This window comes from Meleagris gallopavo, chromosome 1, assembly GCF_000146605.3.
Source record: "Meleagris gallopavo isolate NT-WF06-2002-E0010 breed Aviagen turkey brand Nicholas breeding stock chromosome 1, Turkey_5.1, whole genome shotgun sequence".
Classification (NCBI taxonomy): Eukaryota; Metazoa; Chordata; class Aves; order Galliformes; family Phasianidae; genus Meleagris; species Meleagris gallopavo.
The window spans coordinates 148,000,379-148,021,151 of NC_015011.2; the positions used below are offsets into that span (position 1 = coordinate 148,000,379).

Consider the following 20,773-nt stretch of genomic DNA (forward strand, 5'->3'; position numbering starts at 1 on the left):
TGTCAAATAACACAGAATTAACTTTGACAAGAAAAAAAATCACAGATTTATGCAACATTTTAAGTATTTTTATCTTTTTCTTCTTATACTGATTGCATATTTTCAGTTAAAGTTAATAGAAATGCTAGTTTAATTAAAAAAATAGTCCTGTGGATATAAATAGATACACATGGAAATAGTTTCTCTGTAAGAAGCTTGGCATACAGTTTTTTTCTTGAATGTGTTCTTAATCCACCTTGTTTCCACTAGAATTTATTTAAAAGTATTTACTGTATGGATATCCTTACTCCATTTCTTATGCATGGCAGATGAATAAATGCTGATGCATGATATTCATTTTGTAAATGGAATGGAAGCCTATAGCCTATATCAGACTTCTATGCCCATGCTACATATACTTTCATTGCCTTGTATATACAATTGTAAGTATGCTGACACTTTTGCAACTTTTTGGTGAATCAAAAATTACTGAATTCAAATATAATTTCTAATTGTATTTGTTGACACAAAATGATTGTATACAAATATCATCTATTGATTCGGCACAGAAAATTCTGAGAAATAAATATGGTAACCTCACTGCTTTATAAAACATTATTATTGGACCATGGTAGTTCCATATATGACTACTATTAAACTGCATCCCTGTTTCAAGTCAAATTCTGACCAAAAACCAAACCAAAACAAACAAACAACAAAAAAAACATTTAAACCCAAAAGTAAATGTGGGCCTTCGATAACTCTTCTGAGAAGCACTGTGTATACAAGAAACATTGAAATTTATATGGAATATGGATTTTTAAGAAAGCAGAATAGGCAAAGAATGACAAAGAAACTTTTAGACAGATTATGTCATAATATGATCGTTTCTGTTACCAAGGAAGAGGTAGTAGCCAAAATATTTCACCCTTCTGTCCATTACTGTACATCTGCTATACAGTTTTTTCCACACTAAGTTCTTTTCAAGCAAAGACTGAGTTAACATATCTGCTCCCCTAGAAGACATCATCAATAACAGATGTTTTAAAATGCACATTATGTTATTCTGAGATTATTTTTTTTTTAATAACTTAGACGAAATCAAATGTGGGCTATATATGTATACCCATAAGGTAATGTACATTTCTTCTGAGAATATAAAATGTTGATTTAAATGAAAAAAACAGCTTATTATTTTAATATTAGAAATATATTTCCCTTATTTGTAACATATTTTGTCTTGTTTAAAAAACACATAGCAAATCCCTGCAAACATATCTGTGTCACGTTAAAAAAACTAAATTGCCAGTATCTGTTGAGAAACCTTATCCAACAGTCATGAATTTAGACAATGCCAAATAGATTTTGCAGTCATTGCATTAAAAAAAAGTAAATATGTCACAATACAAAGCTAAGTGCTAAACAGAAGGTGCATAGTTATCACGTTACTGTTTGAAAGAACGTTTTTTACGTTATCTTTTAAAATATAAAATAAATCAGGATGCATAAAAAATATAAAACTAAAAGTCCCCATTCTTCCTAAAATCTATACCTTTTTTATTTCATTTTTTTCTTTCTTTGTCCTGTAATTCTGTTTGTTTTTTTCCTAGAAGTGAAATGTGTTTTATCTAAGGAGATACATTGTTTTAAATGGGAAAAAGTTAGAGGTGCTTTCATTATGAGAGAATAGATTTTTTCATCAAAAACAGTAATCAATAAAGAAAGTAAACAAATGTCATTTTTACAGGTGCATTCTCCCCTGCTACCTTCAATTTTCCTGAAAATTGATATTAAACTAATAGCTTATAAACTAAGAAGGAAAAATAAAAATAAAAATAAAAATATAAAAATAGCTATCTGTTTCAAAAGTGAAATAAGTATATCTGCCTTGCAGTTCAATAAAGTCTGAAATTAAAAAAAAAAAAGAAGAATAAGAAAAAAAGCTTTGCAGATCTCATAAAGAATAGGAAGCAACTTAGACAAAGGTATGTCGTAGAAATATTTTTTCTCTGCAAAGAAAGAAGTACAAAATGCTAAAGCAAACAAAACCTATAAATCAGATGATAAAAAATGCACATTATAAAATAACTGCTTCCTGCTTGGGAAGGAAGTATAGCTAAAATAACATGCACTCAGTTTTCACTATGTGTAGCACGAATGACTTCAAAGAAATAGCTAAGCAGTCAGAGCTTAAAAGGAAGAATCTGATTGCATTTGTCACAATTAGTTTCAACATTGTGGATGGAGATATGCCACATATACAATTCCTTTTTTATTCCAGACAGAAAGGAAATAGCTAGAATGATCTTCTTTACCTGTTTGTTGACTCTGGAATAAGCTAATAATCCTCCTTTCATCTCTGTGTTTCTAATAACTCTTGTCTCAGCTTTGCAAACAGAAGTAGAAGTCACATGAATTGTAAAAGCTTAACCTGAAATAATGTTTAAAAAAATACACCTTTGCCATTTTCTCTTCTAAGGCAAATCACAGACTATTTGGACTGGAATTCAGAAGTCTGTGAACAAGTATAAATAAGAATGCCAAAAACTCCATTACATAATAGCATGCAAAGGAAACTTTCCTTAGCATTATTTTATTTCTCACAGATGCCTGAAGTAACTAGGCATTTCTTGCATGTCTCTTTTCATGCGTATTACTAATTTTTCTTCATTAATCTCCCCCTCAATCTTTTGTTTTACATCCTGTCCAGCTGTGCATATTCTTGAAATTATCAATCTATTTTGTGGAAACCTGGACATCGGTACTCCCTGACAATCGAAGTACCTACCCTTTATCTAATTTGCTTCATCATCTGAAATTCCTTGCCTTAAAAACTGAACTTTTTCCTTTAAAATTTAGAAAACTGTGTGTTGTTGATCTCTGTGTATGTTTATGGCAGTGTGTATGTGGATGTCTAAATCCAGAGAGATCATCTATTAAAGAAAAAAGATCTTCTGAGCTTTTCCAGTTGACTTTTATAGACTTTGAAGTCTATAAATGACTACTGTTAAAATTATACACTGGAAATACTGAGCCATAGCTTGTCTTCATAGATGACAGTCTGAAATGAAACTATTTTATTACACTTATCTGTAATTTCTTTCCTCAGAAAGGGCTAGACACTGTTCTTCAGATATGATAAACTCTCAAAGGCAAAAGATACAGACATTTTGGATTTTCCTGAAAGTTTGATCCTAAGTCTATCTGTTCCATTATAGCTTAATGGGCTCTTTTAAAACATATTGGCATAACTGTAACCTCTACTAGTCCTGTGATTTTTTTTTTTTGGATCAAGTTGAGGTAAATCTAAGTCTTCCTGTAATAAACTGTACAGCAAAAAATCCCATGGAATCTCCCAACAGTGTCACTGTTCTTCATTACTACATCCATACATCAAAATGCACCTCTTCCAAAGGCACCTTTGGAAATTAGAAAATTTTACTATAAACTTTGTCAATAAAAATAAAATATTTAGGAGGGAAAATGTGGAAAATAAGTCGTGTTCTTTCTGTATATATTCAGAAATTACTGCATTTTCTAGGTTGTCTGAATATGTTTTAAGACATACCCTGATCAAATGAACAGGAATACCACTTGCCAAGTAGTCTCTGGCTTTCTGATCATGCACAGAGCAGTCCCATTGAACACTTGGAGAACATATGCAAGAAGTAGCCACATGACTTGAAAAATGCCTGAAGAAGATAGAGATGGAGAGGAGGCTGCTCTTGCTACCAGAACAGTCTCATCCATCTCAGAGTTTTGCTGACAACTCCTAGTATGGTTCATAAACTGTACAAAGGTAGACCAACTGTGCCTGAGTCATATGCTGAGGCTACATGCCATAAAGCATATTCCCTGTGTTAAGCGTGCTAGTAACTCAAAAACAAACAAAAATAGATTGGAGAAATATGTCTTTTAGAAGATTATATGCTCCAAAATTAACAAACACTAATATTTAGTTTGTGAGAATTACAGTTAATGCATCTTTTAAGAATGCTGAATAAATCATAATTTTCTGCACTGAATTCTTTATACTTCTAAACTGAGTTACTTTTCTTCAGCAATACAGTCTCCTGCAGCAGCAGTTTGGAAATAAGTGAGATGTAATCAGGGACAGATGTGTCCCAAATATGTGTATTTTTGTTCACTATTTTCATTTGAATGTTTGTATAATAGTTAGGGCACAGAGTAGCTTTCTTTTGGAGTAGTTAGGTTATCTGTAGTCTTTCAATCTTCCGTGCTGAGACAAGTAGGTATAATTGTAAAAAGTGTACTTACAGAAAGTTTTTTTTTCCACTAAAAAGTCAATGGAACCTAAAAATGTATATGATTATTTATAAGCCATCATATGTCATACAGATAGTATTTATGAGTTGTTTGAATGGTTAAAATAAGCAGCAACAGACTACAAAAAGAATATTTAAAGCCAAAAAACAAACAAACAAACAAAAAAAAAAACACACAACAAATCTACCCAGCACACAGCATTCCTGTGCAAAACAAATTGGTCTTTTCTCATTTCTGTTTACAATCAGCTCTTCACAGACTAAACTCCAGTAAATTGTGGATATTCTGATGTCCTCTCTCTATACACAAACAGTGCATTCACTATAAACACAATGAGGGTGGTAGGAAATAGAACCCCACAATAAGACCCTGAAGAACTGACCCCTCACATGGAGAAGTGGTTGATAAAGCAAACCAGTGGGAGTGACAAAAGGTAAGACAAGCTTAAAGCACTAATGATTTAAGCAAGAAAATATCATCTTACTCTCTGATTTCTGCAATATGGATGCCTACAAAGATTTCATTTTCAACCAAAAACAGAAGGTCATTTAGAATTGAGTTCTGTAAAAAAAAGATTTTCTGTTTGCACATGTAATTGATAAGTGCCCTACCATACTAAACAGAATCACTTTGGTTTCAACTTTGGTTTCAATGTTTACAAAGTTTCCAGACTATTTCCTATGAACTACAAAAGCTGTTTTATGTTCCATGACTTTCAATTGCACAAGTTTTATGAGAGGTGAGTACACAATAACATGACTTAAAATCTTTCAAAAATGTATTAATATGCACAACATTAGTGATATGTTTTTAAATTTTCCAATTTGCAGGCAAAGAAGAAACACGTACATAAAAGTCACAAAATATCTATTGCTTTATAGCAGTATATACCTGTCAGATATACATAAGTTTCAGTATGTTTTACTTAAAAGTTTATGAGTTATGTAGCCATTTAAGGCCATGTTCCAGTTATAAGAATTAAATAAGATGTTAGCAGTACTTGCTTTGCTGAGTAATCAGAATTTCACTGGTGCTATGCTACTCACAAATAACTAACAGTCACACTGATAACAGCAGTTTTTAATTCAAAATATTTATTTTAGTTAAAAAAATAGTCAGAAATATTAATCAAAATTTACAGAGAAAGGAAGATGTCAAGCATTCTATAATATGACAGATTATATACCAATAGTAACAAGACTGTCTTTATTAAGAAACACATTGTAAAAATATAAAGTTGTTTCTAATCTAAACCATCCCTAATCACTTTGTTTGCTTTGCACACTAATGTAAGAAATCCCATTAGGAGTCAGCATGCTATTTATATTAGTGACTAGAACAATGTGAAGTTACAGAACCATTCTTTTATGCAATCAAAACTTAGTGAGAATGTTCCTCAACAAAAGCAGACTATTACTGGAATATATACTACTTAAAGATGGTAGAAATTAACATTTTCCAAGTCTGGCTGTCCTCCTCTCCTATGTTAGGATAAAATGGTAGTTAAACGGAATAAATAAGATTTCATACACTGGAGAAGAATCTTGGTGTGCAAGTCAGAGTTCATAACAAGATAATTATATCTTTTTGCTGTATCCATGTGGCAGCAAGGCCTACAGAGCCACACAGCCTGTATCATCACATCTTCCCTAACAGAGTGAGTTGAAGCAAGATGATTATGATCCCTGTGTTAGTTACATGACAATGTATTCATCTATCTTCCATGGAAGAAGGAGCACATTTCCTAGCTTTATGTCCACCTATATCCTTATACATCCAAAAAACACAATGAGTAACTGATCAACACATCATTGCATGTGATTGGCTTTACCAAAAAGGCTCACTAGTTTCTTTGAATTTCTGTATTGATTTTTTTTTTCCCTCAAAAATAAACAGCTTCTGATGAAGTATTTTGAAGAAACTTATTTCATTTTAACCAGGTAAAATTAGTCATTGAAGATTCATTTTTTATTTGTTTTCTTGGAATCGTCTCTAAATTGTTAGTAGAACAACAGTGAGGATCTTCACTACTAATCAATTTGAACATACCCTGGCTGGACAAAACAGTTAAAACAATTGAAAGTGGCAGACTTGCTTACAAAGAAAAATGGGTATGTGAAGAATCTAACAGTTAATGTCAAGTATAAGATATTAAAGAAAGAGAAGATTTTTGGAACAGTTATAAACAGGGATGTTTTGTGAAATAAGCCAGACAGTGACTAATCTCTCCTACAAAATCCATAACTGAAGCATTATTTTTCAAATTAATATCTTTTTCATCTCATCTAAAACTATTTAGATGTTGTTTTGAGAATACAAGGAACTAGAGATGAGGAAGATCCATACTTTTTTCATTTTAAGAAATATATTCCTTTTTTTTTTTTTCAATCTCTAAAAAGTAAAAATGCAATCAAAAAACCGTGTTAAATTTGTAAAGGTTTATTGTTTAGTTAACATTGTCATATACAACATATTTTTATACAAAGGGAAATATATTCAGGGCAAGCCTCCTCAAAATAAAATATTGGAAAAAACTTTTTTTTTCCTATTCTTTAGGATATTCCCCTAATATTTACATATATATATATCACTTAAGTTTTCATGAAAGCAAAATACTTCAGAGCTTTACACTCTAGTCACTTGAAATTTTGTAAAGTAAAAATGATCCATTATAAAAAACATTTCTCTCTTAAAAGCAAACAATTTCAATATTCAATGCAAATTAAAAACAGGAGATTCTTTCTAATTTTACATCTTCGAAATAAATATTGTTAAACTTTATAATCTGTCTTTATAGATAACATTTTCATCCACGTAAAATTTGTGTTGCACAGAAATAAGAACAGAATCAAGGCCCACATTACGTAAAACATTAAGGTATATATTTGTGAAATTTTTAAGGTATTATTTTCAGAGACAATCGATAACTGTTAAAATCTCTGCATATTTATATGATTTAAATAATGCTTCTCTACTGTCTTTATTTTAAAGGAATATGAATATTATCTTTACACATATAAGTTTTAGATTTTTAACTTAAATAGACCTTAACGACTTATCTCTAACTTTATATGTTCTTTCAATTTGTTGTCATACAGAGGCACAAAAAAGTGATCCTTTTAAAATAGGAACACCAGCTAATATTATCTGCAACTTTGAAAAGAATGTCTACTATTTTCTCTTCTAGACCTAACCAAGACCACTGTATTAAACTCTGAACAACTCATTGATCAACAGTGCTTTAAATCATATCTGAAGTTGCAGAAAGTTGCATGAATCTTTCAGTGTTTCTTACATTCTGTAATAAATACAGACTAGCAGTATGGGATATAGAGCATGTGTGCTATTCCTACAAAAAAAATTTATCATGATTAAATTCAGACATAGAGTTGCATTGCCTTTAAGACTGCCTACAATTGTGGTAAAAGCTGTGAGATTAGGTCTTACTTTTTTTTTTTTTTTTTTTTTTGGCTAGAAAGCAGTATTCCCATTCCGACAATATTTGATAACAGCATACTCTTTTTTTTCCATACTTTTAAGTATTTTTAATAAACTTAGTACTCTTTTCCTAAGACCTTATTCTTTCCATTGCTAAATATGATCACTGAGGAAAACTAGCTATCTGCTTATGGTTCACTTAAGACAAAGTATTTGTGGTTTGTTAGACTAAGCAAACCCCAAATGTTTGCAGATTCTGGCTTTGAGCCATGTTATATTATAGCCAAACAAGATAGCCACACATGTTCCCAGAACTCATGAAAATTGAGCTGTAGAGCAGATCAAATCCAGAAGACATGTTCCTCATCCCCTACACTGTGCAAGATCTGATTTAACACATAGTAAAGCAGTAGAACTTGAATTTGCTCTAGTAGCCAGGAGCTAGAACAGAAAAAACACTTTATGCAAGGTTGTTAGGACATATCAAACCAATATGAGGCTGAAAACGATAGTTTCCTGGAGTGTCTCATTACTGGTGATGAGATGTGATGTCATCACTATGAGATGGAGGCAAAATGGCAGTCCATGGAGTGGACAACATGTGAATTCCCCATCAAAGGAAAAGTCTGAGACTCAATCATCAGTGAGTAAAGTGATGTGCATTGTCTTTGGGGATAGTAAAAGGGCGATCTTTTTGGATTTCCTGGAACCCAGACAAGCCATCAATTCCAATCGCTACATTGCAACACTGATGAAGATGAAGGCTCCAAATTCCAGAGTCAGGACAAAGACAATCTTTCTCTTGCAACAAAGTAATATTGGGCACAGCGCCAGCTTGAAGACTGTGGAACAGTCTTGGCTGAACAGCCATACCACATCCATTGTCTAGTCCTGATTTCATACATTCTGACTGCCGTGTGTCCAGGCTAATTAAAGATAGACTGCACAGGAAACATTTTCCTAGCACTGAAGCCATCATAGTAGCTATGAAAAAGTGAGTCATCTCCACTGGTGCAGACTTTTACGAGTGCAATAGGCAGGCTCTTTTTTGTCACTGGTGAAAGGCAAAGCTATTAATGGTGACTACATAGAAAAACTCATTTTTGTAGCTGAGAATTTGCTCTACAAATAGTTATTATGCTCTTTGTATCTGTTGTAGTATCCATGGTAATAAATAGAATAAATAGAAGGAATTACTTTCAGAACAACCTGTGTAATTAGAGAAAATCCTTATGTATAGGTTAACTTGGGGTTTTTGAGAATGTACTCTTGTTTCTGGAGGTTGAGAAGACAGGCTGCAAAGATTATTTTCTTTCACCTTTTCTCTCTTTAATGCTTGCTACCACATACAGAATGCTGCGGGATAGGAAATATGACCTGACCACTACAGTTTTTGTTTTACATTCTTAAAATAATCTAGCTTTTAAAATTTATATATAATATAATGCTGTACACATAAAATAGATTTTTTTCTTCTCAATTTAATGTAGTATAAACAATAAAAAAAATAAAGTGGGAAGGTGGTAACTAGTCACATTCTATTTGATATAATAATAATAAGAGGTGAAATAATGTACTTCTGAATAGGAAAGAGTCCCCACTTCTGGATGAAACTCCATGTTTTATAGTTGATACATTGTAACAGAAATAAAGCCCTTAGGAGAAAGCAGAACTTTAAGTTTACACAGGTCAAGCTCAAAAGATAAATTTTATACATTTTCTAGAGTATCTTGTTTCACTTACTATATGCACGCCAATGTATGGTCTCAACTGAAAAGGAAATATAAAAAATTGGTCATTTTCCTACTGTAAAATATTTTAAAGCATGATGTGACCAGCTTCCTGTGTCATTCAAATACTGAGTTGTCGTTGAAATCATAGACAGAAAAAAATGTTGGCAGCTATAAACAACAGACTTTATTTCTCTGATGCATATTTCTAAATTATAAGCAGAAACTTGAAATTAAGCTTCTTCCAACCACAGAATTATGTTAGCAGGTTTTATTTTTGCATAATTTTAAAGATTTTATCTAGAATTACCACCAAACTATAAACAAACAAACAAACAAACAAATAATTAAATAAAATTGCTGTCCAAGAGATATGCCTGGTATTTATATACCACACAATTCAAATACAGGCCTTCAAATTTACGTGCAATTGTGGACACAGGCATGGATTGATGGTTGAACTAGATGATCTTTGCAGTCTTTCCTAACATCTGAACTGGGATAACATTCCCTTATTTTTCAGTAGTTTAATATTTGTGAAAGTTATATAAAAAACAGTTGCAACTCTGTGGAGTACGAAATTACAAAATGAATAGAATAGAATAGAATAGAATAGAATAGAATAGAATAGAATAGAATAGAATAGAATAGAATAGAAATTAGGGAAAAAGTCTATTAAAAAGATTTGTAAGAAGATGTAGGTGATTTTCAGTTCTGATTCTGGTCTACGGTAGTGTATTACTATCTGATATCTATTTTCCAGCCTACTTTAAATGAAGTACTGGTCTCAATCAATATCTAGTTTACAAAAACCACAGTCACATTTGGTATCCATTGATACTCTTGTCTACAGGTCCAGAAAAGTGGCTAAGCAGTAAGTTAACTTGAGGTTGGAATCAAACTCTAATTCTTGTAGACAAGCTGTCAAACTGAGATCCACAAAACTGGCAGGAAAACTATGGAGCCTCAGCAATGTTTATATGATGAAAATCAAGTAACCGATTTTGTCAAGAACTGTACATATGCTTTTGTTTCTTACCTCCAAATATTAGTAAAAAAAAGCAAAAATGTTTCTGAATTCTCTTTCTAAATAGATACATGCCACCCTTTTACAGTATATGTTCCACAATCTCTGGGCTCACCTAGAAATGGCATGGCTGGGAGTTGTTTCAGTTACAGAAATCTAATCTTCAGGTTGTGGAAACTTTGCATTATCCCCAGGCAATCTACCCTAGTGTTTTTGTTTTTGTTTTTGTTTTTTGTTTGCTTTTCTGTTTGAATTATTTCTCATTATATCTTGGCCAAATATTCCTTACAGCAATTTAAATCCATTATTTTTTCTTCTTACCTGCAGTGAATTTGCAAACATATACTTTTTTCTCTGTAAAATCCTTTCACATGACTTTATGTTCAAATGAGTTCCACTACATCCTGCAAATCATTCTTCAAAGCCTCTTGCCATGCATCTGTTCATTTCTAAATACAGAAAATTTCTCATTTCTTTATGAGCTGTACCACAGAATCACAGGTTGTGTAATGCCTATCACAGGTAGGGGTTGGAAGAGACTTCTGAGGATCATTTAGTCTAATCTGCATTCGAAGCCAGTTTCATAGAACCACAGAGTCATGAAATCACCAAGGTTGGAAAAGACCTCCAAAATCATTCAGTCCATCTGTCCACCTATCACCAACATTTCCCACTCAACTCAAACATCTCTGGGCAGCCTGCTCCAATGCTTGACCACTCTATTGGAGAAGAAGTATTTCCTAACATCCAACCTGAATTTTCCCTGGCTCAACTTGAGGCTATTCCCTCTTGTCGTATTGATAGTTACATGGGAGAAGACGCCAGCATCCATCTTACTACAACCTCCTTTGAGGTAGTTGTAGGGAGTCATAAGGTCACCCTTGAACCTCCTCTTCTCCAGACAACACAATCTCAGCACTCTCAGCCCCTCTTCATAAGGCTTGTGCTTCAGACCCCTCAACAGCTTTATTGCTCTTCTTTAAACATGCTCCATGGACTAGACATCTGTCTTGTATTGAGGAGCCCAAAACTGAACACAGTACTCTAGGTGCAGCCTCACTAGTGCTGAGTAGAGAGGGATGATCACTTCCTTGCTCCTGCTGGCAATACTATTTCTGATACAAGCAAGATGCTACCAGCCTTCTTCGCCACTTGGCAGGTAACACAGGAAAGCATTCAGGCAGATCTTGAAGTTCTTCAGAAAAGGAGACTTCGCAAACTCTCCAGGCATCCTGTTCTAATGCTCTGTCACAGGAATATTTTCCCTCATGTTTCTATGGAGTTTTCTGTATTTTAATTTGTGTCCATTGTCCTTTATTCTGTTGCTGAGTACCACGGAAAGGAGCCTGGAACCACCCACTTTACACCTATCTTTTAGATATTCATGCACATTGATGAGATCCGTCCTGAATCCCAGGTTTCTCAGCCTTTCCTCATAAAGTCTAGTACCCTAATCATCTGTGGCTCTCTGCTGGACTCTCACTAAACATTCCCTGTTTTCTTGAATTGAAGAGCCCAGAACTGGATACAGTACTGTAGATGTGGCCTCAGCAGGTGTCTCGCTCCAATTATCAGTGAGAGAGGAGATTCTTTGATATACCTAGAGTGTGACTGAGACACAAGCGAGGTCAAATGTTGTCTGCCCAGTTTATTATCAATTAAAGTGATGGAGAAGAGAAAGGCTGGTGATTATTACAAATTAGAGTGATGGGGAAGGGAAGGCAGGCAATAGGAAAGATAGAGCAAGAATCATGTAAAACAGGGATAGTCTAAGGATCCTTTTACCAAGGATCCAGGGGTGTCCTTTGTGTACCATTCTGATGGTCCAAGGCTGATGCAGAAGTAAAGGCACAGAGAAAGGCAGTGCCAGAATGGCTGGCCTTAGGCAGCCAGCAGGTAAGAAGTAGTCAACTGACAGTGGGTCCAGGAGAAACAGACAGGTCTCAGGTAGCAGCCCCAGGAGAATCAGGCAGCAGGCAAATACCATGCCACGAAGCATCTGAAATCAGGCACAACCCTCCTTAGTTGTAGGTGCCTTTTTTTATTCTCATCTTCTGCCTGTGTGGCATTCCTGTGCACTTAGGTTACAGTCATGTGCAGCACTTGTGGGCATACAGGTTCTCTGGATGGTTGACTCCCTTGAGATATGCCTACACAAAGGTGCTCATCGGTCATTCAGCAGCTGCTTATCTCTCATTGTCCCTGCCTTGCAAGTCTTCAGACAAAAGATATCTTGGACTTGTCCATCTTGTTGAAGCTGTCCAAAAGCAAGCTTTGAGACAAGGGTGCAGACTGTCTTGGACTTGTCCAAGACTTGTCTGGACTTGTTCATCTGTCTAACAGCAAGCTTTGAGACAAAGGTGCAAAAATAGTCTCTTACATCAGAGCAGAATAGAGGGAGAAGATCCTATCTGTTGACCCACTGGCCATGCTCTTTTTAATGCACCCCAGGATATCATTGTCCTTCTTGGCCTCCAGGGCACACTGATGCCTCATGGTCAACCTACTCTCCACCAGGACACCCATGCCCTTCTCCACAGAACTCATCTCCAGCAGGTCATCCCCTAACCTGTACTGATGCATACAGTTATTCCTGCCCAGGTGCAAGACTCCGCATTTGGCCCTTGTTAAACCTCATCATGTCTCCTCTCCATCCAACTTTCCAGCCTGTCCAGGTCTTGTTGAATTGTAGAACAGCCTTCTAGTGTGTCAGCTACACCTCCCAGCTTTGTATTACTGGCAAACTTGCCTAGGATGCATTCTATTCCTACATCTAGGCCATTGATGAAGATCTTGAACAAGATTGGACTCAGGACTGAGGAACACTGCTAAGTACAGTCCTCCAACTAGACACTTCATCTCTGATCACAACTCTTTGTGATCTGCTAGTCAGCTACTTCACAATCCACCTCACTGTTCACTCATCTATCCCATGCTTCCTGAGCTTATCTACAAAGCTGTTATGGGAGATAATGACAAAAGCTTTGCTGAAGGCATGGTACACAATATCAGCTACTCTCTCCTCATCAACCCAGACAGTTATGACATCACTGAAGTCTACCAGACTGGTCAAGATCAATTTCCTCTTGGTGAATTTATATTGGCTATTTGTTATAGCTTTCTTCTCTTCCAGTTACTGGTAATGGCAATGCAGAATAAGTTGTTTCACCACCTTCCCGGATTTAGGGATGGGGTTAACTGGACTGTAATTTACTGGGTCCTTCTTTTTGCCCTTTTTAAAGAGTGGAGTGACACTGGCTTTCCTCCAGTTTTCACCTCTCCTGTTCTCCATGACCTTTCAAGGATGACTGAGAGTGGCTTAGCAATCACTTCTCCCAGCTCCCTCAGTAATTATGGGTGTATCACATCAGGGCCCATGGATTTGTGTGCATCAAGTTTGCCTAGATGATTTCTGACCAAATCCTCCTCTACCAAAGGGAAGTCTTTTTTTCTTCAGACTTTTTCTCTTGCCTCCAGAGATACAGAATTCTGAAATCTCAAGTCTGGGATTCCTGAGGGCCAATCTTAGCAGTAAAGACTGAAAGAAAGACAGCATTCAGTAACTGCCTTCTCAGCGTCTGTGGTTACCAATGAAGACAGCAATGGGCCCACATTTTCCTAGTCTTCCTTTCATTATTGTCATACTTAAGGAAGCCTTTCTTTTGCCCTTGAACTTCCTCACTGGATTTAATTCTGATAACCCTGCATGTCCTGACAGTCTTCCTATATTCCTTTCAAGTAGCTAGATCCTTTTTCTCCATTCCATAGACTTTATTCTTCTATTTGAGATTTTTCCATGAGCTCCTTGCTCATCCATTGTAGGTCTTCTGTCACCTTTGCCTGATTTCTTTAGGGATGTACCAATCTTAAGCTTGGAGGAATTGGTTCTTGAATGTCAACTGTCTTGTGTCCCCTTACCTTCCAGTGCTCTAACCCCTGGCATACCTCCAGGTAGGTCCTTGGTTCTCCTGAAGTTCAGGGTTGAAATTTTGTTTATTGCCCTCTTTCTTCCATTCAGGATCCTGAACTTCACTTTGTGAAATAGATGGAACTGTGAAGACTCAACTTTATATATTCTCCAGTTTAAACAATAAACCATTGATGAGCATACTGGCTTCCAGACAGATCTGTATCACCTTATGGTAATAGGTTTCCTTACCCTACTTGTAAGAATATGTGAAACTGTCTGAGTAATTTTATTCAAGTCAAGACACGTGACATTCTCTGCTTCTATTTACAATGCCTGTTAATCTATCATAGAAAATAAGTGAATCTTGTTTGTGATGATTTGTTCTGGAAAATCATCCTATATTTTACACTCTTTTCTGTAATATTCACAAATTTTTATTACTTGTTATCTGAAGGTTGAAATTATACTAGTTGGTAATTAATTTCTAACCTAAAGCTCTGAGCCCTAGTCAGATGTCAAATTCTACAGTTAGAAAACATCAACTCTTCTGCAAATATTAAAATCTAAAAGATTATTTTGAAAATGGTTAGGAGCAACAGCATGAACTCCCTCTCTATTTCTTAACCAGAATTTAAATTTTAAAAAATGTAAGCAAGAAATCAGACAATTTAGTCCTTCTATATCTAAACTACTGAGATAGAAAAATGGAGACACAAAAAATGTTCTAGAAATTCAAGGCTACCATGAACAATACCAAATACCTACTACAGTGGAGTGTAAGTATTTGCCTAAGATATGGGGAAGCAAGTTGCATGCTGCAGAAAGTAACACAGACTTATAGATAGTTTTGTCTGGAAAATAAAATAAATTAAGGAGAAAATAATCTTTTCCTGTATTTCTTCATTAATATTAGAATTCCATAAACAATTTATCTAAAACTAGAAACTATTTGATCTAATTGCACATTCTTTAGTATCCAACCAAATCAGTACACTTCTGCAAAACATTAAAGAATATCTAGAAGACTGTGTAATTACTTCAGAAGTCCTCTGAGTGTTATTTGCAATAAATCATGCAATGTTTAGCATGTTTCTACCAGTTACTTAAACACTTGGCCAAAAATAATGAAGAAATAAAAGGGAGAGGATGAGTAGAGGGATCTGGAGAGAAGGAGGGAAAGAAAAAATATTGAAAATAAATAAATTTTAAAAAAAGCTTTACATTGAATTGAAGATAGAACAATTTACCAGTGACAGTTCAAGGATCTACAAATAGCTGGAGGATATATATGTTGTAAGATCATGTTCATTCTAAGTGAATAGTATGAAAACATCAGCAGAAAGAGCTTCCAGAGCCTGGAACCATAGCCATTTTCCTCTAACAAATTTTCACACAATTAGACAAGTTGTAAAATACACAAAGATTTGTAACCAGTTTGCTGGCTAAAGATCCTTTTTTGTGAATAGATGGGAAAGGGTGAGTCATTTTAGGAATTATTTTCAGCTCATATTCTTAAAGTACCATGTTCTAGTCACATTAAAAAGTGGCTATATTGAATTACAAAATAAGTTGCTATAGAATTCCCTTACCAACTTTCAATTTATTAACATATTTATAATATGAAATGTTATAATGATCTCGGTGGCTGCAAAGTGAAATTATACAAACATTGGATTTGTATATAGAACCTATTTTAAAATATAATGTATAAATAAATAAACTGTAAGGGTTCTGGACACAACTTATTGTGATTATTAAGTATCTACATTCAAAATTTATTTGGACATCAGACAGCAGACCCACCTCTCTCACAACTAAATACTTATCCGAATATTCCCTCATCTATTTCCTTTACACAGAACAAGTTACTTCTGGGGAAATCTGGTTTCAGAATGGCCCACGTATATGTCTTTTTTCCATCATACTCTGCTGCCCAGACTGTTACAAATGCACTGATCTTTTTTGCTCTTTTTTTCACTGAAGTTCTTTTTGTGTGGCTAAACACTGAAAGCTTCTATAGGTACAGATACATAACTGTAAAGCGCATGGTTTTATCCTGATCACTGAATTTATTATCCTCTAATTCTCTTTCTTTTTGTCTATATTTGTGTCTTTTGCTGGTTCTTCTAGTTTTTCTTTTTCTGTCTCGTCATTTCTCAAACTTTTTCTATCTCTATGCTAGTGAGAAAATACATGAAGAAAGATATATACATCTCTTTCTTTAAACTACTTTAGAAATACTATGTGAAGACAATTTGAAATAGCTTGCTTAAATGTCATGTTTAAATTGAAGCAATGAGTTCCCTTTAAACGTCGGCTGAAAGTCCTTGGAGCAATTAGAATATTTTTGCTGTGCAGGAGATAGTGAAATTACACCTGAACCAGTGTAACTACCTGATATTCATAAGATTGTTATGATTGCTCCTGAGTTTTATATTCATTGGAGGAAAATAAGTCCTCTTCAGATAAAAACTAATGTCAATAAATGAAGGTTAAGAATTTCTCAAAACTTCCCAAGGGTGCTTAACAAGGAACCAATAGGAAAACACTTTTTACTGCTTCTAATCCAGGCTTCTTCTCCTGACAAAGTTATGTTTGTTCCTTTTTTTAAAATCTCTTTCCATTTATTTTTTTTTCAATGAGTTAGAGGTATTAACCCTGTTTTAATAATTAACTGGTATTAATCCAGTTCCAGATGGCTCCAAAAGGGACCAGCTGCTTGCCAAATCTGAGCCAATGAATTGCACCTCTGTGGTAAAGTATTTAAGAGAGGATAAAAACACTGAACAGCAGCTTTGAGAGAGAAGGAAGAAAATATGGAGAGAAACAGTCATGAAGACACCAAGCTCAGTGAAGAAGGAGGAGAAGAGATATTCCGGGCACCAGAGCAGAACATTCCTGTGGGACTGTGATGAAGTGTGATTGAAGCAGATTGAGCCCCTGCAGCCCGTGGTGTATCATATCATATCAGAGCAGAGATCTGCACTACAGTCTGTGGAGGACTCCATACCAGATCAGGCAGACCTGCTTAGCAGTAAACTTCAGTATATAGAGACCAGCTCATACTGAAGCAGGGGAGGAGCATTATAAGGAAAGAACAGTACAGGCAAATTGTTACAAACCACAACCACATTCCACTGTCCTCATTCCCCTGAATCACTTAAAGAAGAAGACATAGAAAACTCAAGACTGAAGTTGAGCCTAAGAAGAAGAGGCAGGCGGAAGAAGGTAGGTTCAGTTTGTTTTATTTTGTTTTCAGTTCTCGCTGCTGTAGTAGTTCATTATCAACAAGCAATAAATTAAATTAATCTTACCTTCCCAAGTTCAGTCTATTTTGCCCATTACTGTAAGTAGTCAGTGATCTCCCTGACATTTTTTCAATCCATGAGATATTTAATTGTATTTTTTACACTTGTCCTGCTGAGGAAGGGGAATGAGAGAGTGCATAGTGGGCACCTGGCAGCCAAACAAGGTCAACACACAACGACAATTGTCAATGGACTTGTAACAACACATAAAGTACATATACACTATAGTATGTATTCCAAATTACCTCATGGCCAAACTTATTTAAGTAGCCTAAAGATCCTTTGTCAGAAGCTGCTGGGACCTGCTGGTAAGCCAGATTCCATTTCCACTTATATCATCTTCCATTTACTCTTTGTTGAAGTAACGACTTCCTGTTTTGTTTATGTCCCTTATGTGGAGCAGATTCTGCTCTTAACATCTTTAAAAATATCTTGTTTCTCTTCGTGTGTTTAAACTTGTCTTCAGTCTTCATGTGTACAAAAGATATTATTAGAACTCTGATTCACTGAAGCCAATACTGCCATGTAGACAAGTAGTGTTAGCAGTTATCTTGTATTTCCTTACTTGTTTTTTGCTGTGTTTTCACTCTGTATAGTACTTAGTATATTGACATCAGTAGCTACGTAAGAACTTCTTATCAAACCAGCAATAAAACACATGATGTTAGTTGCAAAAATATCAAACTTTTGAGGAATAAACTCAAAACAGTGAAAATGAGAGACAGCGAGATTGTTGCACACGTCCCCCTTCAGTGCAGGGGAGTTGGACTAGATGACCATTAAAGGTCCCTTCCAACTGTAAGGATTCCATGGCTTTATGAAAACACGTGACTACGGTTTCATTTTGGACACAGATCAAAAGTAAAAGAAATAAGTTTAAAAACTTTATAATACTGCTGACTTCAATCTCACATCAATTAATTGCTTTAGACATATTTTACTGTCTTATTGTCTTTCCTTTCCCTGTTCTTCATTTCATTTTTGTCTCTTTCAAAATGATTTTCCCTTCCCTTTTCCATATATTGTTTTTTTTCCCCTCACTATAAAGATATTTTAATCTACTGAGGCTAAGAACAGTACACTGCGTCTGTAATTTTATCTTCAGAGTTTTATACAAGTAACCTGTTTTTCTAATTTTTAAGCATGTTGTAGGTAATGTATTTCATGTCTTTTTTGAAACATTAACTCAGAAGGTATTGTCTTCTAGAGAGAATCAAAGTTAGACCATTTAAACAGGAAATAAAAATCCCATCTGTTTCATACAGGGGATGTACAAGACATTCATATACCAAACACTCATTTATTAGTCTTATATATGCACTCATTTAGGCTAAGAGATACTTCAAAGATTTTAAAACATTCTATAACCCAAACATGAGTAAAAATGAGTTTCAAATGAGATTTGTGGTGTTTATATAGTGTGATCTACTGTTTAATGCAATGTAAGAATATAGACAATTCTTACATCCTTACTTCTCCTTTGGGATTAACATGGCTAAACCACAAAGATTTTCACAAATAAGTTTACTGAATGGAATATATACAGTTCCTATTCTAATGTAAATAAACAGGCTATGATTTGGAACCATGCTATGGCCTTAATTGTACAAGCCATTTGTTGCTAAAGTCAATTTGAGTCATAACAATGGTAAGCAACCATCTAAGTCTTGAACATGTCAGTAAACTAATAAATTACATCACTGTGGAGAGAGGAAGAACTCTGTTTTTTATGGGCATCTGTTCAGCACCAGGGAATAGCTAGGTTTAATATTTGCCAGCATTGATCAAACAAGTTAAACCTTTTTTTTTTTTTTTTTTTTTTCTTAAAAGTTCTTCTAAAACTTTTTAGAAATTTAGTAAAATGAATTGAGGTTTTTCATTTCACTTTCTCTTCTCAGTGGTTTGAAAGCACGCAAACACTGAAGTGCTGAGAATTCAGTTCATATCCTAATCCTGCAACTATTCATTTAAAGAGCCAAAGCATGCTTTGTTCCATCCTCACTACAACATATCATTACAGTAAAACCACTAATTTTAAAAGCTCCAGGATTTTATTCTTTTTATGTCAGTTAGACATCTTGAGCAACTGAATGGCACACGACTGAGATTTTAAAGACTGTCCTTCACTTTTAACATATGACTTGCCTCACTGACTTCAGTAGCAGCTACTCTTATTCTTTGTCCTTCTACTACAAATATTTAACTTCCTATTGCACAGACAACAATACAACCCGATAAATAGATGGAGCTTGGAGACCACTAATATACAATCGTACATTTGCTGAATATTTTATAAATAATTCTCAGAATTAAACACTGATATGATACAAGTTTGAAATGTGATCTAATTAATAAATGTAATCTAATTAGGGCCACTTGTAGAGGCCTAGAAGTTAAGAATGCCTAAATTACTCATCTAAATGATCCCCCTATATTCAAGGTAATATAAAAATTAATTGGATGTAAACAATTAAGTAATGGAACACAGCAGAAACTTTTAATCTACTTTCTTCTTACTACACAGAGGAAGCACAGAAATTGGCAAGTCTGTACAGATAAGAAAGCACTAAAAATTAAGCTTTTTTTTTTTTTTGCTTAAATTTACAGTAATGTTATTCTTCTCTCATTAAGCAGATCTACTCATGTTTCAGGATTAAAAAAAAAAGTCTATTTTCAGTAAAAATACTAAAGGATAAATGTATACAGCCATTTATTTCTGAGAGAACTTTGCCCTTATTGCAATACATTCTCAGTTTGCTTTCCTCTTAATTCTTAGTGGCTCCGTATTTGATTGTCATAATGTAGTCTCCTCTGCACAAGTATTTCAAGGAATTATTATGACATTATCATAAAGTCTCATAGTGATGAGAAATTTTTGCATACCATAGGAGATGTGTGAGATATAAAAAGATAAACTGCATTACATTTTTTATTTGTGCAAATAAGTCAAAGAATATCAGGACCTATAGAAGCCTGTCTGACTATAGGTAAATAAATAATAAAAATGCAGTGTAGCACTCAAAAATACTGTATTTTACAATTGATGGAATAAGAATCGTAGCAAATTAAGGCCTACTCATTTTATTTTTTTTTT

General features: G+C 34.5%; 1 long non-coding RNA gene across 1 annotated transcript in view; it reads left to right on the forward strand.

Annotated features, from left to right (window-relative positions):
* Nucleotides 1-17,080: 17,080 nt before the first annotated feature.
* The window catches only part of LOC104917455, an 18,898-nt gene continuing 15,205 nt past the window's right edge, over nt 17,081-20,773 (forward strand). Inside the window, exon 1 of the long non-coding RNA XR_796865.3 lies at nt 17,081-17,599. This is a non-coding gene — a long non-coding RNA (uncharacterized LOC104917455). The remainder of the gene's footprint in view (nt 17,600-20,773) is intronic.